This window comes from Danio rerio, chromosome 15, assembly GCF_049306965.1.
Source record: "Danio rerio strain Tuebingen ecotype United States chromosome 15, GRCz12tu, whole genome shotgun sequence".
Classification (NCBI taxonomy): domain Eukaryota; kingdom Metazoa; phylum Chordata; class Actinopteri; order Cypriniformes; family Danionidae; genus Danio; species Danio rerio.
Window position 1 is genome coordinate 21,258,708 of NC_133190.1, and position 23,860 is coordinate 21,282,567.

At 33.3% G+C, this 23,860-nt stretch overlaps 1 protein-coding gene and 1 long non-coding RNA gene across 3 annotated transcripts in view; both read left to right on the plus strand.

Annotated features, from left to right (window-relative positions):
* cadm1b (cell adhesion molecule 1b) overlaps positions 1 to 23,860 on the plus strand; it is a gene marked incomplete at its 5' end in the record, with an annotated part of 365,660 nt that overhangs the window by 168,650 nt on the left and 173,150 nt on the right.
* LOC137487738 (uncharacterized) lies at positions 6,389 to 10,172 on the plus strand. The gene is made up of 8 exons (XR_011006437.2): positions 6,389 to 6,467; positions 6,604 to 6,691; positions 7,411 to 7,494; positions 7,615 to 7,669; positions 7,769 to 7,844; positions 7,919 to 8,095; positions 8,434 to 9,490; positions 9,576 to 10,172. It is a non-coding gene; the product is annotated as an uncharacterized lncRNA (long non-coding RNA).

Below are 23,860 nucleotides of genomic sequence, written 5' to 3' on the forward strand. Positions count from 1 at the left end.
GGTGTGGTCTTCTGCTGCTGTAGCCCATCCGCCTCAATGTTGGACGTGTTGTGCGTCCAACCTTGCTCTTCTGCATACCCTGGTTGTAACTAGTGGTTATTTTAGTTACTGTTGCCTTTCGACCAGTCTGGCCATTCTCCTCTGACCTCTGAAATCAACAAGGCATTTGCCCCCATAGAACTGCCACTCACTGGATATTTTCTCTTTTTTGGACTATTCTCTGTAAACCCTAGAGATGGTTGTGAGGAAAAATCCTATGCCACGTTTAAAGTATTTATCAAATACTATATAATACAAAAGACATATCACTCATATAGATTTGAATAGAGAAAAGTGTTATGGTCAATATGGCAAATAAAAATGTACTTTCAGTACAGGAGCCAGTCATCGATATAGACTCACAATACTCAGAGAGAGGAAGTCAGACCAGATGAAAGTTTCTGCAGATGTTTTAATGTGATTCAAATGTTTAGAAATAAAACTAGAGACAGTTGTTGTTTAATGTTATTGTTAATTCCTTATATGAAATTTTATCACAAGCTTGGCAAGCATTTTTGAAGAATTTGAATTTCCAATTCAAACAGAATGCAGTTTTAAGACACAAAGAAATAAACTGTTGACATCTAAAAAATTTATAAAATAACATTGCTTAAATTTTTACATAGTATTTTTTAAATGATTGACCAATTATTAATCATTTGATTGTAATTTATTATGCTGAAACCAAAATGAAAATATTAAAGTAAAAGCTCATATAAATATAAATAGATAAAACTTAGGTTGAAATTCTAACATTACTTAAACTGAAATTAAAATAATATCAAGTATAAAAGTATAAAATGAATGAATGAATGAATGAATGAATAAACAAACAAACAAACAAACAAACAAACAAACAAATAAATAAATAAACAAACAAATAAATAAATAAATAAATGCTCATTCAAAATAAAACTAAAAGGTTTTAATGGGAATTTAAAACACTTTACAGTAAGTATAACACAAAATAAATACTGCAAATCAATAAAATAAAAACAAATTCAAAATATGAATAAATCAAGTAAATAGTCAAAATATATAAGTAATGGCAAAAAAAAAAAAAATCCACTGAGCTACAAAAAAAAGCTAACATGTCCTTTCAAATAAGTCATCAGAGTACAGCCATTCATACATAATGCACATTTTAAGCAGCAGACAGTAGTGCAGTAATGACTACGTTCAGATCAGGCAGTGGTGTTGTTTTGGGTGGTGCTTTTCTGCAGGACATGTATAAGTGACGGCTGTGGTTTGCGAGTCTTCTGCCAGACTCTGCGGGTGAACAGACTGTGACCTGGTGCTTTGGATCTGCTAGTAAAGCATGGGGTTTGCTGTGGCAGCAGTGACAGGAGGTCATGGAAAGTTTTCTGTTTGTTTCTGAGCTGCTCGTCCTGTGCTTTCGACAGCGAGATGAGCTGGTGGCGCCGCGGGCCAGGATGCTTTGTTTTTATGTGTTGGCTGACTGAAGCAGTTCTGGAAACGGGGACACTGTACCTTCCTCAAGACTTGAAGAGTCCTTGTCTTCCTCAATAAATCAACAGGTGCATCAGTCAGGCTGCGCAGGTTGGTATTAACAATGAGACTTTTTTCTCAGTTATTTATTAATTATTATCAACCGAGATTTATGTGTTGTGTTTGTACAAAATAATAAAACATTAAGGTCAATTTGGAGTTCATAATAAAAATTGTAAGAATAGCAGAATATATTCTTCTTTTTCTAATGTTTTTGAATTATATGATGCTTTCCAGGTCTATTTATTACACTGCATTTATTTAATGAAACCTACAGTGACAATTATGAATATGACACAATTTTCGATTGTAAGAATTATTAAGAACATTTATTAAATGTGAATCGGGGACGCTAACAAGGAGGTGCGGATCCAAATGCAGAGAATGGTCAGGCAGGCAACGGTCAACACAGGAACAAACAGATGTTTATACGGGCGATCCAGAGTTGTGGTCTATAAACAGACGAATAGTCAAAAGGCAGGCAGCACACAACACAAACAAACAAGGCAAGGCAAAATGCATTGTAATGTGTGTAATCAGTACTTGAGCAGCATTAGCTGTGTGAGTGTAATCAATGGAGACTTGGAGAAGGTGTGGGTGTGTGTTGCATGACAAGATTTGTAGTTTATATTGAGAAAGGATTGTAGTCTTATTGTAGTGTAAATCTGAATGTTCTCCAGCGATCCATGAAGATTAGATCGCAGGTGATCGTGACAATTTAAAAGTATTTTCAATTATTATTTATTTCTGTGATGGGAAGTTTTTTAGCATTTATCATTCCAGTTTCAAGATCCTTTAGAAATAATTTAAATATGCAGATTACAATGAAAAAAAAAAAAGATTGCTGCCCAATCAACTTTTTACAGTAAATCAAAAATCAATTTTTACAGTATAGGTGCAATAAATGAATGTATGAATGAATAAATGAATGAATGAATATATGAATTAATGGATATATGAATGAAGCAATCAATGAATCAATTAATCAGTTAGTCTGTCAGTCAGTCACACTGCACTTTTCTCCCCATAGACTTCCATTCCTACGCATGTGAATGCGTCAGACCAGAAACGCAAGCTTGTGCAACAAGTTTTCACCGTTCACTGCATTGGGAAGTTCAAGCTTGGAGAACTCTAACCTGCGAAATTGCATCACATGATTGTGTGAGACCAATCAAAAATCAAAATATGACCTCTCTGGACAGAAATCTAAACCATGGATCAATTGCTCACTTTTTTAATTGTCTAATCATCTTGTTTAATCCCATCCCTTTTCGCAGCACCGTAGAACAGAAGTTCGCATTCATAAACTCTAGTGTGACCGCGGCATTAGTCAGTCAATTAGTCAGTCTGTCTGTCAATCAATCACCCTACCAATCAATCACTTTATATTGATAATGATTAATCAATTTATTTACTTATTTTATAAACTTTTTGGATCTATTGAGACTAAAATAATGTATTTGATTTTTTGTTGTTATTTATTTAATTATTTATTTATTTATAAATTTTTTTATTTGTATTTTTTTACCACTTCAGAGTGCTTATGTGCTGCTAAATGACTAATTTTCTGGTCCTTTCATTTATACTGTACTTTTGTTTTTGGATTTCATCCAATATTTTAACATTCTCTGATGAACACAAGTGTGAAACTTTCATCTTCCAATGCAACACTTGTATTTCCATTCATTTATGAATATAAAAGCCCTTTAAAATCACACTTTAATAAATTTATAAATATTTGACAAAAAAAAATCAACATTAAATTCGCAACTTGATCATTTTTATTTTTTTATTTTATCATACAAAATATGCTACATGAGAAGCATGCTACACTGAAAAACATGACTTTTACTGTACTTAAAAGGAGTTAAAATTACACAATTCTTCAGTTTTTGGGACAACTTAATAGTTTTATGTTCAATCCACTTAAATTTGTAAAAAATCGATTTACAGTAGTTAACTTAATTGATTTGGGTTGAAATTGTGAATTTTTTATAGTGTGTCAGCTTATGCAACAAGCCAAAGTTCTAGACTCTTCTAGACAACCCAAACTGAATTTAGCTGTAACCACAGTAACTACACCATATATGTGAATTCATACATATATAAATATATGTCTGCGGTTTTGTTCGAATGCCCTTCAGATTTAAATATAGAGTCTTCCTCCTCCAGCACACATGTATCTCAACCCATAATTATATTAACATAACAAAACAAATTCAGATGTATAGAAGTAAATGAGATTGTGTAGTGGCGTTAGAAGGAGGAATGGGCTCTGAGACTTATTCTGCTGAACCACAGCTCACCTCGTAATCATTTACTCATTAATTGGCGGCAGACATTGGAGATATAGGCTGGCAACTTCTCACGGTCATTACCTGAGCATGCCTTTCTAATGACAACTGAGAGAAAAATATGTTTTAATTAGCAGTGTTGTGATAGTTGCTGGATCAGTGCTGCAAGACTCTGCTTAACCGAAACATCATTTGGTGATTTATTTATACTGTTCATTACCAGTCAGACTGAAGCAGTACCATGGTACTGTGATGCATTAGATAGTTGTACTGTTGGGTTGTGTTAGGCATTGACTGATGTTAAAATTTATCGGCTTATTATGATTGAAAAAAAAATATATATAAATAAATAGACAGAAAGAATGCATCTCTTTAAACAATTAAAATAGCCATTGTGAGATTCAAAAAGTGTGTGTGTTATTACATTATTATTACTTTTTCATTATCTTTTAGTAGGCTAAACGAACCTTAATAAATAAAGTGTATTGTAAATATAAAAAAATGATATCTAAAGAGAAAAAGAAGAGAAAAAGAAGAGCAAGGCTGTATTATACGTAAAAAATACAGTATATAAAAAATAAAATTATACAAAAATAAAGTATTAACATAAAATGTTTTAGACAATGAACTAGAATATAAGGCATGTATGTCCACAAGACAATAAATAACTAAACTGTAAAAAAGTTTTTTCTGTATTTAGGCCAGAATTTAAAATGGCAGGTCATCCAAAATAAATAAAAAAACGCAGTTAATTTCCTTAGGCCATCCACTTTTTTCTTCAGCTGAACATTAAAGAATAATTTTAGCTTAAACTGTGGTCCTTGGTTACTCATAAAATGCACTTCAAGAGTTAAAACACAAAGTTATAAACAGCAAAAAACTAATTTAATACCTGATTTTTTTGGAAATGTATCTATTTTTCACTGGAAACTTCACAGACCCCAATGATCTCTTCTTGAAAAACAAAAAACAAACAAACAAAAAAATCTAATCCCATAAGACAGTATTATAAATATTTAAAACATGTTCACTTGATGGCCAGTTTTCAAGTATAAAAAGAAAATCTAATGACATAATAAAAGTGTCTGATTAACATGTCTATGATGATGGTGATTACAACATCAAATATTTAATAAAGAATAACAAACAGTTTAAAGACAAAGGCAACAAGAGACAAAGAAGAACAAAACACACATATAAAACAGAAGATTCCAGAGAATGAAAAGAATCTGAGAAATGTATTTACATGAGACAATGAACAACTAACCTGTAAAACTGAGATTTACTAATGATTACTTTAATCAGTTTTGTGTATTTAGGCCGAAATTAAAAGCTGAAGAAAAAAAAAATCCTTAAGCTATTCACTTTTTTCTTCAGTAGAACATTAAAGAATAATTTTGGCTTAAACTGTGGTCTTTGGTATTCATAATTCATAAAATGGGAGTCAACAATTACTGGCAATTTAAGAGTTTAAAAACAAAGTAATAAAGCGAAAACAAAATTAATACCTGGATTGCAAGACATATATAGCTGATTAAACATTTGTATTAGCCTCAACATTATCAGGGTGTTATTTCCTTCATGTAGGTTAGTATGAGATGTTGGGAAAATGCTATTTTCAGGCCTCTATATATAGTACACACATACAGTAATACTAACATTTAACTTTTAAACAGTTAAAAATCAAGTACCTTGATATGAATAATAAATCATCTTCTGATAAATGATGATAACAATCCTTTGCTCTCATCCATGATGACTTCTTCATGACTAAAGAAAGAAATGTTGAGGTCAAGTCAGCACCCTCTAGCGATGAATAATTCTCTACCTCTTGAGAAAACCAGCAACTTCAAATAATAAAATGTAGAATATTTATGTGTCTACACTCTCAGAAAAAAAGGTACAATGAGGGTACAATTTTGTTCCTAGAGGGAACAAAATATAAAATTGTACCTTTAAAGGTCCCATATTGGTCCTTAGGGTACAATTTTGTACCCAAATGGGCTATAAAGGTACAAATGTCCAGATTTAGGTTTGAAAGGTACATTTTTGTACCTTTTATAGCACATTTGGATACAAAATTGTACCGTAAAGGACCCATTTGGCACCTTTAAAGGTACAATTATATATTTTGTTTCCCAATAGGAACAAAATTGTACTCTCAGCTCATGATAAGATCAAGACACTATATAACACTAATTTAAATGTATTAATACTAAACATTAATACTAAAATACATAATTTAAAAATATAATAAATAAATAAATTGATTGAATTAAATATTTTAATAATTAATTTTTTTCATGTATTTAAATTACATTTTTTCTCAAAAATGTTAATAATTTAATTTATAATTAAATGTAATTTTAATCATTAAAAACGTAAATACTGGTCTTTGCTTACTGTTTAAGTCCCTATAGTATAAATGGGATGTAGAATAAGAACCATGCAGAGTGACAGCATCTTCATAAAGGTGGTGATGTTGCTGTCTCTTTAAGAATTTGGCTTGTTGAGACGTTATAGTAGTGTTTGTTACTGAGGCGGCCGGTCGAGTATGCTGGCTGTTTACACAGAACTTCGCACGCTTTTCAAAGAAAAGTCTATTTTGGAGTCCACACTTTTCATGTAAGAATGAATTAAAGATATATTTTCAGTCTCATTTTTACATGTGAAGCCGTGTTCTGTTGATTTTGTCTGACTCTCTGCTCTCGGCTTTCCCCCGCTTTGTGCTCCGGGCTGGCTGGTGTACGTTGGCCTGCAGGATGGAGTTTGCTAAGATGTCTGCAGCTTTTTAAAGAAGTTAATACAACGGGATATCGAAGTCACCGAGGGACATAACGTTATAGAAGGTAAGTACTATATGCTGTTAGTTTTCTCGGTGTAAAAGTTCCCTTTATCGCCTACGTTACGTATTCGCGCCTTATATGTTACGTTACTGCTTTATTAATAAGTGTTGCCACGGCGGATTGTAATCGCAACCCAGATAGCAAAATACACTTGGGACAGTTGCGGCTAGATTTTCGCCTGCCCGAGTCCGTCTGCTGTATCGTTACTCGGGCCAGATGCGGCGGCAGAAGCGAGCCGACGCTGCCGTAACCGTGCACCGGAATCGGGCCGTGAGTAATGTGCGGAGGTGGCGCGACTGAAGTCTTCATATACCTTGATATAAAACCTTTTGTTATTAATACTGGAATTTGTAATTATCGATAATGTTTTATATTTTGAGGCCATTTTCTAGCCACGGTTGACCGCGAAAATGTAATTTTAGACGGTTATATACACCGCCATTTTGTGAAGAAAAATCACAATTTTGTCACCGACAAAGCGACTGATTATGTAAACGTGGCTAGTTACAAACGTGGCGTGTGTATGCTTGTACATATCTTCGTTTCAGTGTCTAAGTTATATTAATGTAGAGGAGTGTCCACAAACTCTCATGTCCAGAATTGTTGGTGCTTTACTATCGTTTAACGTTATACTTATATATAAATAAAATACTATAAATAAATAGTTATTGCTTTATCTTATTGCTTTCCTGAAGTTTATGAAGTTTCCAATTGTATTTCAGGACAAGATTGAACAACATAATGCAGGCTAACAGCATTAGACCAATGAAGGCATGTCATATGAAAGCATGGCTCAGTTACAAGATGTAAGTATGTCTCATTATCTATACCATGGTTTTAATGGCTTACATACTATTTTAAATTTGTAGGTTTTTACTTACAAACAACAGTAAATGTACACCCACGTGTTTAAAATTATTTTCTAGGTGTTCATCGAAAGATCAGAGATCAACTGAAGAATGCTATGGACCTGACTCTAAGGTGCTCTTTCTAAACTTTCTCCACTTGATTAATATTATTAAATTCTAGCTTTGTATGGATTCCTTCATATTTGTTTGTATGCCACATCTTATGTTCCAGGAATTGATTTTACAGCAGCACTTCTCATGTTGCCAGCCTTGTTAAGCGAGACACTTCAACATTTCGTTGTGCTCCGGTGCGTATGTTGTTTTCTGTTCAGTATATGCTGTGATAAATGCATTTTATAATGCTTGATATTCTTTATATTAGGATTACGCAGTGGGTAGTGCTGTCACCTTACAGCAAGAAGGTCGCTGGTTCGAGCCTCGGCTGGGTCAGTTGGCATTTGTGTGAGGAGTTTGCATATTCTTCCAGTGTTCGTGAAGGTTTCCTCCAAGTGCTCCGGTTTCCCCACAAGTCCAAAGACATGCGCTATAGCTGAATTTGGTAAGCTTTTTTGTCTGTAGTGTATAAATGTGTGTGTGAATAAGTGTGTCTGGATGTTTCGTAATACTGGGTTGCAGCTGGAAGGGCATCTGCTGCATAAAACATATGCTGGATAAGTTGGTGGTTCATTCCACTGTGGCGACCCCAGATTAATAAAGGGACTAAGCCAAAAAGAAATTGAATGAATGAATGAAATTTATATTAGTCTTTTAATCTGCGATACTTTTTTTTTTTAAATCGGTGAATATTAATTATTTTACTTTCTATGCATGTTGATTTTCTCTTCATCAGTGATAGAGGGACTGATATTAATGTAATTATTACTTTGTCATTTACAGTGAACCATCTTCACCCCATCCAACAGTTCAAGTACACGAGGACACCACCGACTGGACAACTGTGTTAACAAGACGAGTCACGGCAGTCTTCAGAGTTGATGGGATTGCGATTGGCCGGGTTAATGATGTGGATGAATATACATTTTTGACATATCCATCTTATTAGAAGATCACCTTGATGTTTCTGCAGTGGAATGTTTTGAATGAACGGTGGACGGTGACAAGCCTCGATCTACTCCAGTTACCAAAGTGATCAACCTTGTTTTTTGTTTCTCTACATGCTCTTGGGATAATAACAATCAAGTTAATCCAGCACACTGCTATCATTCATGCATAAAGCAAATTTTTAAATAACTTGTGGTCCTAATGACTATCAAAGAACATTTTCCAGTTATGAGTGCTTTACATGTCATGTTTATCAAAAGCATAAACACATATTGTGTTACAACAAATTACAACTCCACTTGAGGAGGATGAGGAGTAATCTACTGGTGTTGAGGAAGAGGCTACTGATGTTTTTGGTTTTCTGCACTGTTGAAGCAATTTATAGAGAAAGTTTGCCTTCATTCTGAAATACAGAGAAAATTTTGATGACAAAATATTTATTATGACTGAGTATTCTGACTAAAGACAAATACTTTGGACTTTATAAAGTGAAGTACTTGATGTAGCCTGTGTAATGTGTTTATAAATCTTAAACAGTATTATTGTGGTCTTTGTATTAAGGGTAGATTATATACTGTACAGTGAGTGAACAATTTTTATTTGTTTTCTAAATTGTTCTTTTTACTGTTTTACATGTCTGCTTTATACTTGCTGTGTAATTTTATTTCTTTACACATTCAGTTGTGAGTTGTAATGAAATATTTCTACATTAATAAATAAAAATGGACATCTGTGAACCAAAATATTTTATTTATTTATTTGTGCATTCAGTCACCAAAGGATCAAAATGCCTGGGTCAGTACCCTGAAAATGCTATATAATATAAAAAGGTACATTTTTGTACCTTCGGTGGGGGTACAAAATTGTTCCTTAAAGGGTACAAATGTAGAAGGTACAATTTTGTACCTTTAAATAGAGGTACAAATTTGTACCCTTAAGGGTACCACCCCAGTGACGGGCCATTTGTACCCTAAAAGGTACAATTTTGTACCTTTTTTTCTGAGAGTGTATATTAGTATTTAGATGTTACAATATAGTTTCCTAATGAAAGGAGAGTGTTTTTAATTAAAAAGACAACACACCTTAACCAAGACTAGACGTGAAAGGTGAGAATGACAGCCTAATATCCCAAATATGTGTATCATTTCCCTATAAAAACGGTACAAATGAACACGGGAGGTAGAGAAAGCATTTTATCTGTTTAATATACTGTAGATCAGCTATGAAGCATGCGTTTGTATTATCAATAATGTTTATAACACTTTATTTTGATGGTCCATTTGAGTATTAGTAGACTCTCTGCTTAATATCTGCTGATACTGCTCCTTCAGCAGACATTTAATTGACTCTAGGAAACGTTGCAAGTATGGGTCAATTCACACTAACCCTAACCCCCACCTGACAGTCTACTAATAATCTATTGAGAATTAGTTGGCAAGTAGATGTAATGTAACTTAAATTTAACAAACGGACTGTCAAAATAAAGTGTGACCCTGTTCTGTGTCAGTTAAATCAGTTGATTGTTGCAACTCAAATTTTTTAACTCAATTATTTGAGTTATTAATAAATACCCCAATAAAGAAAACTAAAACCAACAAAAATAACCCCACAAAGCACCAAATATTTTTAACTCAACCATTGGGTGAAATACATAACTCAAAGTTTTTTTTAGAGTGTGTTAGAAAATGTGTCTGTTTTTCACTATAAAGCTCATAGACCCCAATGATCTCTTCAGAAAAACAAAAAAACAGTAAATCAAATCCCCTAAGACAGTATCTGCCTCTTACTTGATGGTCTACTTAGCCTTTCTCTATGATTTACTGAAGCCATTTTGTCTCTAAAATCCTATTCGGATCCTCCAAAAATGATCTTCTGAGTTACTGCGGCTGTATAACGGCAAGCCCAGCGCTCCTTCTTCCGCACAACACCCCACTGAGCCGGTAATTGCACCGTTCATGCAGCGAAAGGACAGGGCAATATTTTAAAGTGATAAACACCACTTACTAACTCCACTTCCCTTCACATTAGCATCTGTGAACCTCATAGGTTGCTCAGTAATGGCTGCCGGGATGATTTGATTTTCGTTTCAACCGGTAGACAGGTCATTTCTTTGGAAACGCTGTGGGTTTCGACCACTAATCTTGAGGTGCTAACAAAACTAGCAGTGAAGATGTCAGAAGTATGTTGTTAGCAGTTAGCTAGGTAGCAGGTGCTCAGATGGGGAGAAAGGCTGAATGTTTGTCACTTCAAAGGGCGTTTGAGCAGCTCATCTCACTCAGATGACGGTGGCTTGATATCTCAAAGCTGCCTGCGCCTCCATCACGCCTCTGAAAGATCTCTGGGACGGAAGTGCTGTGCACCTTGAGTCGGGGAGATTGAGCTGTTAGTCACGCCACGACTGCCCTCACTTAACTAACATCAGTGTTCAGAATGGCTACTCTGTCAGAGTCTGCCTGAAGATGCTTGGCCTTTCTCTCTCTTTCATTGGAGTAGGTTAGGATTTAGAAAAAAATCATTGTTTTGTTTATGCCAACAATATGATTTAAGAATTGAAAACTGAATTAACTTACCTGAGCTCAATAAATCCTTATTGTTCTTACAACATTACAGCTTAATTAAATGTGTTTCATACCCGATGAATTTGACACCCTTATTGAACTGAAGGGATGTCTCATATGTGCAGTACATTGCATCATTCATTCTGTTATATCTCTGTTTAATACTGTGAAGGTGCTTTGAACGTTTTATTTTATTTTATTTTTTAATTAATTTAATTTAATTTAATTATTTGTAATTGAATTGAATTGAATTGAATTTTTCATCAATTTAATTTATTTTTATTTTGTATTTTTTTATTTATTATTTTTTTATTTAATTAAATTTTTTTATTTTTTATTTTTTAACTGTCAAATTACATTAATTTTTTATTTTTTTTAAAATAATAATTATATTATGTTAATAATAATTACTTTAGACATTTAGACTGAATTTGGATGCTTTTGCTTTTATTTATGCTTTTAATAGATGTTAGTATTCCAATCATATGTCTCCTTAGTTTGAGCTTCTGGAATGTTTTACCACATACAGTAAATTTGGTATTTGACACAAAGCGAACTTGTTTCAGTGAACTGGGTTGATAAAATTATGAACTTGAAGATTATTATCTATTTAATTTAATTTATGACATTTAATTTTTTACACTGCATTTATTTATACTGGAGCTACTGTAGAGGTCACATTCATCATGTTATTTATTTATTTTTGTTATTATTTACCTTTTTCTGTTTATTTTTTGCTACCATATGGCACAATAATTTTAGATTGAATTGTGAATCTGTCTTTACATAATCAGTGTTCCTTCAGAAGTCTTGGATTTAAACAGACCACTCAACAACTTAATTTTACCCATAAAGAAAATAGCTTACATCTCTGATACGTAACAATATCTCAGTATAATGACGTATCGTTACAACCTCTAGCTGGGGGCGCAAGTTTGAGTTCAATTCAGTTAAATGCTGTTTCAGTTCAATTCTTTAACATTGTCAATGTTGAATAAAATCCTCAGTTACAGTATGAAACTAATTAGAAGAAAATTATCATCATTTAGATTAGTTTAGTTTTGTTTTCATTATATTAGACATGTACAGCATACAGTACAACAATTAAAGTGTATTCATTCTCACTTTCTACCAATTACATACATACTGTAGTAGTAGGGAAAAAGTATATGGACATGAATGGCTACTGGTTTATATTATTCTAAAGCTCTTTTGTGTTCAGCAGAGGAAATCACTTCAGACAGTTTTGTAGATGGTGAGAAAATTATGACAATGAAAATGAGACTCAGCCATGTTACACACATGTGTCCTCATATTTCATATTTCATCTTGTGTGGAAGGCATTACTCAGAGCTGATATCAGTGTGCTGTGGGTTTGTTGTTGAGCGTATGGAGCCTCTGCTCTCTCCACCTGTCCACCTGGTTTACTGTCTACATTTCTTTTAATTCATTACAAATAAAGTGTTCCCTCGTTATTCACGAGAGTTACACTGTAAATATAACTTGCAATAGGCGAAGTCCGCAAAGTAATCAGCTTTATTTTTTCCATTAATATAGATTTTAAGGCTGAAGGCTGTAAAACCCCTCACTACAAACATTTTTACACCTTTCTCAGACAGGCATTAACATTTTACACATTTCTCTCTTGTTTAAACACTCTCAACGTTAAAACAAAGTCTACCATTGTAGACAAATGTCCAGTATTATAGAATGAAACCAAAGATCAAAACCATTTGATCTCCATTTATTTGTTCTGTAATGGTGCTCTAAAGTCACGTAACTTCTACCTCTTAGCATGTCCAGAAGTTAAACTTTTTGTGGAAAGTTAGCATCTTCCTTCAATTTAGTTTAGTTTAGTTTAGTTTATTGACGATAAAACTAATCTGAATAAAGAAAAAGAAATGTGATATTTCAGACCAATAGAGCCAGCAGAAAAACAAAAAAATAAAAAGTCAATGTTGAGCCCTTGTCCATGCAAATATTATTTCCCAGACGTCACCTTGAGAAACAATTCCCCTCAGAACAGTGCTTATGTCTTTGGCTTAGCAATCTGATCCACTCAGAAGGCTGAGGGAGATATGAAAGACAAACATCCCCAGAGGAAATCCCTCAACCTTGTTTTCAGGCGCTCTATCGTGAACGCCGGGACTTATTCCTATTTGAAATGGCATTCGGTCCTGAATATACTGAAATTAATAAGTCAATATTGAGACAGTGATGATAGAACTCACTATATTTCTTTCTTTCTCTCCCGTTCTGGAAGAGGAGACGTGTCAGGTGTTTCCATGCAAATGGTCTCATCAGATGCGGCTCTAATGCAGTGATAATGAGACTCAGCCATGTTACACACATGTGTCCTCATATTTCATATTTCAGCTTGTGTGGAAGGCATTACTCAGAGCTGATCTCAGTGTGCTGTGGGTTTGTTGTTGAGCGTATGGAGCCTCTGCTCTCTCCACCTGTCAGATGTGTGCATGCGGGCGATGGTTTGCCCCCTGGGGGACGAGGCACTGATGTGCCAGGTGACGATCAAAGACCCGCTTTCCTGCCTTTCACTGAGAGCTCGTATGGCTTCCTCGCTTTAGACCTGTTTCTGAGGTTTAATCGCTCAATAGTGGAGCCACGGTCACAACCGCATTTGCCCTTTTCTCTTTGTCTGTTTCTATGTCTTTCTATTTTTCTACTTAAATTAGGCTTATAACAGTATTCAATTCCCTTTTGAAATTAATTGCTGAAGCTTTATCAAAATGTATGGAATAACCATGTTATTGACCTAAGCTGCAAAAGGGTTACTGCAGGTATTATATATGTTTTTTCTAAACTACTTGACAAAAGTCTTGTGGTCGATCCCAGTTGTAAGAGCAACAATGAATAATTTGACTTCAAGCTGATCTGTTGAACTGCATCCCAATCATCACAAATACTGCAGAATACCTATTAGAACCCGCATGGACACAAGATTTTTCTAGAAATCAGTCAAGTTTGGTGAAGGAAAAATCATGGTTTGGGGTTACATTCAGCATGGCGGCATTCAAGAGATCTTCAGAGTGGAATGTAAACATCAACAGCCTGAGGTATTAAGGCATTTGTGCTGCCCATTATATTACAAACCATGTAATATACATGTCCTAGGAAATTTTTTATTAATTTATTACATTCCACATGAAAATTCCTGAAAGAAAAGAAGGTCAAAGTGCTCCAGGATTGGCCAGCCCTGTCAGATGAAGATGAAGAAGGAGGCACTGAAGATGAATCCAAAGAATCTTGATGAACTCTGGGTGTCCTGTAAGATTGCTTTCCTTGTCATTCCAGATGACTGTATTAATAAGTTATTTGAGTCATTGCAGAGTTGTATGGATGCTGTTCTTCAAGCTCATGGGAATCAAATGTTACACAAGATTAATTATTTTTCTATTCCTTTGCCTTTCATATAAGCTGCTATACTTATACTAAATGATCAACTAGAAGTCAAGTTATTATTTGTTGTTCCAAAAACTTGGATAGGCGACACATTTTGTTTTTGCAGGTAGTGTTTATTGCTTTATTTTTATATATATGTTCAGTGTAAACAAAGGTTTTAACCCAATTCAATTGCAAAAGGATTATTAAGTACAATAGGTAATACTTTATAATAAAGTTCTTTAGTTAAATTATTCAAGTGAACATTGAGGAAAGGGCAGATTTATCACAGCTAATAAAATACAACTGAATTGTATTAGTTATTCCTCTAATTATTACAACTTGTAATCAGTAAGACTATGATTTTAACACAATATTAAGCATTAAATGGGATCTATTATGCAAAATTCCCTTTTATAAGGTGTTTAAACACAGTTGTATGGCAACAGTGTCTGAAAATAGCCAGCTTTGAATGATAAAACTTAATTAATGAATTATTATTTATTTATAACATGTACATGATAATCGCAGGTACTGTATGATCAATCTTGTTTGAGATATAACTTTGATTAAACACCGTCCTTTTATGTGTGGGCAATTATTGGCAGCACATTATGAGATTATAAGAGCAAAATGTTTAAAAGTTAATATATATATATATATATATATATATATATATATATATATATATATATATATATATATATATATATATATATATATATATATATATATATATATATAGTTAATATATATCTCAGCAGTTGGGTTTGTCAAAATCTGAAGAAGAAGAATTAGCGAAGAATTAGAAGAAGAATTAGCGAGATTAACCCAAAAACATCCTTTTGGCTACTTTCTTGGAGAACAACATAACAAACACAGCACAGACTATATTGGGATTTTATATTTATTGTGATGCAGTGGCGCAGTAGGTAGTGCTGTCACCTCACAGCAAAAAGGTCCCTGGTTCAAGCCTCGGCTGGGTCAGTTGGCGTTTCTGTGTGGAGTTTGCATGTTCTCCCTGTGTTTGCGTGAGTTTCCTCCAAGTGCTCGGGTTTCCCCCACAGTCCAGACATGTGGTACAGGTGAATTGGGTAGGCTAAATTGTCCACAGTGTATGAGTGTGAATGAGTATGTATGGATGTCTCCTAGAGATGGGATGCGGCTGGAAGCATCCGCTGCGTAAAACATATGCTGGATATGTTGGAGGTTCATTCCGCTGTGGCGACCCCGGATTAAAAAAAGGGACTAACCCGAAAAGAAAATGAAAGAATGTTAATTTCATATTTATTGTACTTCAGGCATACCCCCACCTCTACTTCACAAATATAGTAAGCCAATACAAAACCAAATACCTAAACAACGAAATATAACCAATATAACTAATAATACCCAATATGGGTATATAACCAAACCCGATTTATTATATATGTTGATATTGATTTATTTATCTATTTTTATTTTTTTGTATACATGGGTGACTAGGAAGACGAAATAGTTCAACCTTGCATATATGAAAAGCACAAAGCCCAAACTCACTCTGTCATTCGTCACAACGAGAAAAACCAAAGAACAAATCTGTAATTGGAGGAAAAAGGTTGTTAAGCTACACAAAATGTGAAGTGGCTACAAGAGAATAGCAAAAATGCTGAACATGTCCATTCAAACCATCATGGCAATGATTAAGAAAGTGTTGTAAATCAGTGTGGGAGTCTTTATCACAGTCAGGATAATGGTTTGACTGGCCAGAAAATCTTCACAGCTGGAGAATTGCTGAAGTATATGTTGGCCTTGGGTTCAGAATGCATCCAGAAACTTGACGTCAAAAGCATCACCATTTACTTAAGCATCTACAGTTTTTCTTTTAATATTTTGAACAAAATATCAAAAGGTTAAGGTTAAGGGTGCCAGTATTAGTGTAGGGTACTTTACCGTATGTATATACAGTACAAATGAATCATCCTTTGACATATATGTACTGAATCATCCTTTGATTGTTAGTGCATTTCTACTAACAGACTATAAAACAATTATCAAGGAAGAAAAGACAACTTAAAGTAAGTAAAACCTTTATTTTTTCCAACACACTCCTTAAGTGGTGCTGGAATTATATGTTTGATGCCTCTTCGATGCATAGCACTTTTCTTTTTTCTTGAAAAAAGCTTTCCACGGTATACACCTACAGTAAATGAAACCCATTCCTTTTCCTAGGACATTTATGATTAGCATGAGAAAAGCATAAGCAGCAAACAGGAAATAAAAAAAAAAAGAAGAAAAATACTCACAGCAGACTCGCAGACATCAGGTTGTTTGCAAAAACGAACAAAATGCAAGAGTAACAGAAAGTGTATACAAACATATGGAGTAAAATCAGCATGCATAATATATAAGACATCTGACGCTGAAAGCCAATAAAGCAAAGCGTGTGTGTGCAAATTGGCGTGTGCTTTCAAGCAGCAAAGATGTATATCACACTTCCTGCATGTCAGAGCCTAAATGACGGACCACGGATAACAACGTTTTTTATCTTAAACGTGCCGCTCTTGCCATGTCGTCGCCCAGTGTTCGGCAGCACTTCAGTGATCGTCCAAGCGAGGCAATGAATTCTGGCAGACGCTGCTGACTTTATAGACCAGGCTTTAAAACCTTATTTTAGTGCCATGGCTTTTGCTTAGACATATTTCTCCGTCACACACACTCTCTCTCTTACACACACACACACACACTCTGAAGCCAGATGGAGGATAAACACTAGCTGCTGAGCACCAGGCTTCTCGCCAGTCAAATGTGATTGCCATCAGTGGCAAATTAACAACAAATTAAGCAAGCGAGTTGGGTAATTACACAGTCAATCAATAAGACATACTTTACACTGGCAGCAGGTAAAATGGTGCATAAATAGCAAATGGAATGAATTAATATTGATTTAAATTTCCTCTGTAAGGCGGAATAGCACAATTTTAAAAACCATTGACTATTGTTGACTTTTTTTTTTTTTTTTTTTTTTTGCAACATATGCCATATACAGCAGCTGATCTGGGATCAGTTTATCATCCAGAGCAAGTCTGTCATTTAGAGCTTGTACATGTATTCACTGATTCAGAGGTTGCATATGATGATCGATGCACAGTTTTAATGGAAAGGAAGTGAATGCAGACAATTACATAGTAATTTCAGCGTGCTTTTAAGTTAAAAATTATGGGATAATTATGGAAAAATACCTAATGATAGGACAATAGCAGGATAGAATGGTAAAATATGGGAGAAACATGGCAAAAACAGGAGGGTGGACATGTATGAAGTGAAGTTAAAATGGTTGTGCTGAACTGGGTCTGGTTTCTCTCAAGGTTTTTTTTTTCTTTTCTCTCCTATTGGTGAAGTTTTTTTTTTCCCTCTCCGCTGTCGCCACTGACTTGCATTGTTCAGGATCTTTAGAGCTAAACATCGATGGATTTGCTCTTCAGTGCTTGGACTCTCAGTAATGACTTTAAACCACACTGAACTGTGCTAAACTAAACTGAACTTAAACACTAAAAACTGAACGACCCTAATCCAGTTACTATGACCATTTATGTGAAGCTGATTTGACACAATATACGTTGTAAAAGTTCTATACAAATAAAGCTGAATTGAATTGAAGTCAATAGAAAGTGTTTGTGGAACAACAGTTTTGCGAGGTAACGCAAAAAAATCTTGAAAAACGTCTTTGCATTGCCTCGCAAAACATTATTGCGCGATAACACATAACATCTTTGTGAGGGAATGCAAAAACTTGAATGAAAAATTCAATCACTTTTTTTCTACCATCAATAATTTTTTTTCTTCCACCTAGTTTTTTTTTTTTTTTTTTTTTTTTACCCAATTTTTCACCCACCATGACGCCCCTTCTGGGTCTCTGTACCAATTAGACTTTCCACTCAAAATTTACTGCTGAATATATAAGAGGATGGAGCCTAAAATTCACAATCATAACACCAGTGAATCGGATGTGGTTCAGCATTGTTGTTAGATTGTTGGGATTATGCAATTATGTAAACCGATGAGGCACGTTGTGACGTTTTACATGGTCAACTCATGGTAACAGAGTTTTCAGTGTCACAACAAACTCCATCTGCTAGTGCTGAGTTTAATGCAGATATAACGTACATCTGAAAATATAACACCAAATTTGTCATGAGAGGTATTTATAAATCGGTAGAAGGGGAAACATTTCAAAACTTTCTGAATTTTCTTGCTTTTTCACCAAAATAAACGTTCTCTGTCTGGATTGAAGTTGTACTTTTAGCATTTAAATTAATAAATACTCACTCACTATCATTAAGCTATTCCCTGATTAATCACAGGTCGCCACCATGCAAATGCCCTTGCTGTGAATACTGTGAAACATCAGTATACTCAATGACACAATCATTCACTACAGCCAATTTAGTTTATCCATATTCACCTATAATCACATATAAGTTGTAATTTAGAGTTATAAAAAAGGTGCAAAATCCTTTTTATTATAGTAATTCGCTTTTTTTTATTGAATGATTGAGTGATTGACAGATTGATTGATTGATTAATTGATTGATTGAGTGATAAAATTAAGTTATTAAAATAATAATAAAATAATAATAATAATGATGATGATAAGAAATTAACAATGAGGTTGTTGAAAAACGCAGTCGTTGTACGGCAATATACACCACCAATAATCACTTAAAAATATTAAAACTGTCAAAAAGTCACCTTTTCTTAAACTTTCAAACCATATTGCAAATAAAAAGCAGAAATGAAAAAAATCAATCAATCAATCAATCAATCAATCAATCAATCAATCAATCAATCAATCACAAAAAATGTAAAACTGTTTTTTTTTTTTCTGTATTTTTAAACAAATAAATGCAGCCTTGCTATGCAGACATACTCATATATCAAAATCTTATTTTGTATAATTTCTAAAACAAAAAAAATATTTTTTAATAATCAATGCTATTTATTCATGATTTTTATATTATACATTGTTTCCATAACATTTCTTCATAAGTCATACAGATATCCTTTATAAGATTTTTATAGAAAATCTATATTTTTTATATACTCTAATAATTCAATTCTCTATATGAATCCATATGCTCCACGCGTCATAGAGGACGTGATGACGCAAACAAAAGGCCTGATAAAATGCATGTCTGCTTAATGTAGAGACTCTCCCCGAAGGCAACACTAGTCAGATTTCAGAGATCAAAATATCAACAGCATTGGGCTAAAATAGTAAGTAGTTCATTAAATACTTTTTATTTTTTATTTTTTTAATATGTTAAAATGCATTTGAGAGTATGCCTATACAGTTGAAGTCAGAATTATTAGCCCCCATGAATTATTAGCCCAGTTAATTTTCCCCCCAATTTCTGTTTAACGGAGAGATTTTTTTCAACACATTTCTAAACATAATAGTTTTAATAACTCATCTCTAATAACTGATTTATTTTATCTTTGCTATAATGACAGTAAATAATATTTGACTAGATATTTTTCAAGAGATTTCTATATAGCTTAAAGTGACATTTAAAGGCTTAACTAGGTTAATTAGGTTGACTAGGCATGTTAGGGTAATTAGGCAAGTTATTGTTTAACTATTGTTTGTTCTGTAGACTATTGAAAAAATATATAGCTTAAATTGGGCTAATAATATTGTCCTTAAAATGGGGTTTAAAATATTTAAAACTGCTCTTTTTCTTGCCGAAATAAAACAAATAAGACTTTCTCCAGGAGAAAAAATATTATCAGACATACTGTGAAAAGTTCCTTGCTCTGTTAAACATCATTTGGGAAATATTTAAAAAAGAAAAGACTATTCAAAGGGGGGTAATGTTGCCTCAGGCGAGAGTTTTTAGCGCGAGGTCTCCACATTAAGCAGACATGCATTTTATCAGGCCTCTTGTTTGCGTCATCACGTCTTCTATGATGCGTGGAGAATGAAACCTTAACTGACTCACTCTCATTTATTCTTTTAATATAGCATAACATCTCCTGCCATTCGTCACAAGTGGAGGAGCACTGCAAGAGCAGCCCAGTATACACATCATTTAGCCATAATTCAAAACGGTCATATTTCAGACACAATGCTGCGTGTCACTCTTTAATATTCATGTGCGTCCAAAGCACCACAAGCCTCAGGTGTAAAATAACAGTTGTGGGCGGGAAAAGCCTACCAGTGTGTGCCTAACATGTTTTGAAAATAGAAAAACTGTTTATTGCTTCATGCGTCGTATTGTGCGCTGAATATGTGGAAATGTGCAGTTTAATGTCAGATGTGAGGCCATGAGAGTCCACATTCATCTCAGGTCATCTGAAATGCTTTAAGAGACTCGCTGGTCAAAACACGTGGTAATTAACAGTCAAGTCCCCTACCATTTACCTGTCATTTTAGCAGCTTCTTTCAGGAGCATGACAGCAAAATGCCTGTAATTGCTGAAGTGTATTTATAGATTATATATATGTAGAATGCTAGAATATGCATACGTACAGCAGTACATACGTTAATGCCTATAGAATAAGAAATGAAAGCAGTGAATATAAACCCCAAATGGAATCATGTATAATTTTTTTTTTAAATATAATGTATGTTAACAATATTATTTTTATTCTTTTTTCACATCAGAATATAATATAATATAATATAATATAATATAATATAATATAATATAATATAATATAATATAATATAATATAATATAATATAATATAATATAATATAATAATATAATACGGTTTGGTATTGTTTGGGATTATTTCGATACCAGTGCTAAATCAATGCCTTTAAAACCGTACCAGTACCAAAATGGTGCCTGAACTGATACTTTTGAGCAACAAAATTATGGTAGATGACTTATTTGACAAAAAAAAAGCATGTAATAATTTTATCTAAACAATATAATAAAAAGTTTAAAGTATACATCAATTCATATTTTAATATATTTACTTTAATATATTTAATATATTTCTTTTCATCATTTTTTTTTCATAGCATAAATGCAAGATTTGCAAAATGCAATTAACATTACATTAGCTTACTACCAACCTGTGGCTTTTTTTTCTGGGGTTGGGCCTTAAGTCCTCACTGAGTACTTTTAAATGGACAGCAATACTCTGATTTTAATACTCTACTTAAGAGACTACTATGTAAACAGATTGTTGATTACCTTAATCCAACTAAGTTTATAATCAAATTAAACAAAAATTGAATTAAGACATTATTCATCGCATTATTGAAGTGCATACAGACATGTAAACACCTTAATCTAACTATTACCATTATGTGGTGACAGTAAATTTTACACACACAGCTGTTTGATACTATTCTCCTCACCTACCGAGTCAGTAAAGGACCACAGACACCAACATTGCAAAATGCAGATTTTTTTTTTATTTCCATTCATCATGGGGTATCAAATTCCATTAAAACAACACTCTTCCACCAGTCTTTACATCCTTGCATCCAATACCTCAGTTTGCATGAGGGCCATGAATGAAATGTTCCTGAATGAAAGTGAAAGTGCCAAACTGCAGTTAAAGTCAAAAATTTTAAACAAAACACCCGCTATAACATGAAACTTTGGAGGAAACATGGATAGCATGGAGACGTAATGAAATTTATCGAATTATGTGCTGTAATCTTATTCAGATTAAGGCAAATAATTAGATTACTGATGTGCATGTGAAAGTGCCAGATGATGTCGCAAGCTGTCAAAGACAATGCATTCCTCTGCCTTTAAGTTGATTCCATGAGCCCTCAATGTTTCATTAAGTTTGGAGTGTTTACTCTTACACACAACTTTTGTAAAGCATCTGCTGCAAGTTGCTTTGTTAAATTCTTGCTTGTAAAATAAAGCCACACTTACAATGATAGTATTAAGCAAATCTGATGATTGCGATCATGCGTGTTGAAAGGAGTCACTCATTGGATGCGCTGTACTGTGAGATTTGCCTTTAAAACGTTGCTTAACAACATGATTAAACACCTAACATCGACGATGGTGTCCATGTATCCCTCAAAAATGTTTAGGATTAAATGTTGGTGTGACACAACATGTATCTATGTGAGCCTTTTATGCATCCCATGTTACTTCTTGCGTCCTTGTCGCAGCACAGAAATTAGGTACTGAAATTCATATGCAGATTCGGTTTAGTAGATACCGGTTACATATTTACCGGTGCCATATTGGCAATGGTTTTGGTACCCAATCCTACATCATATATTATCATCGTTTCATTTAGTTTTGTTGTGTATCATATCATATTGTTTCACATCACATCGTTTAGTTTCATTTAGTTTCGTATCTTGTTGTATCGTATCGTATCGTATTGTATCGCATTACATCATATCAAATCATATATCATATCATATCATACCAAATTAAATCAAATAATATATCATATCATATCATACCCAATTATATCATATCATATTATATCATACCAAGTTATTTCATATTATATATAATATCAAACCAAATCATATCATACCAAATTATATCATATCATATATTATATCAAATCATGTGATATCATATCATATCATACCAAATTATATCATATCATATATCATATCAAATCATACCAAATCATATCATATCATAACATATATTATATCATATCATACCCAATTATATCATATCATATTCTATCATACCAAACTCTATCATACCACATTATATCATATCATATCATATCATATCAAATTAGACTTAAAAATAAAAAAAAATATGATGAATTAAGTTCAGGGACGCCGAAGGAAAGTCAGTGAGTGAGAATAAAAATCAGAATATATATATATATATATATATATATATATATATATATATATATATATATATATATATATATATATATATATATATATATATATATATATATATATATAAAGATTCCAAATATTATATAAAGATTCCACATTCTTAATCATTATCATATAGTCTCACTCTATGCATTTTATTTAATCATTGCATAAATCATTGCATAAATCATATACACATACATCTTGTACAATTATCAAGCCTGTAAATATTATCAATTATAAATAGTCAAGCCTGATGTTATTTATAACTATATAATACATATAATGTTAACATCATCATTATGTTTTGGGGGGTTTGTTGTAGGAAGTAAAGGTATTTTGTGTTTTTATTTTGTTGTTCTGGCCAGTGATATTATGTGCAGCAGAAGCGCTCTAGACACAGGGAGAGAAATCTCAAGTCGCCTGTGAATAACAACAACTAATCAAACACTTTATTTTGCTTCTCCTTGGGGGTGAGACTTCA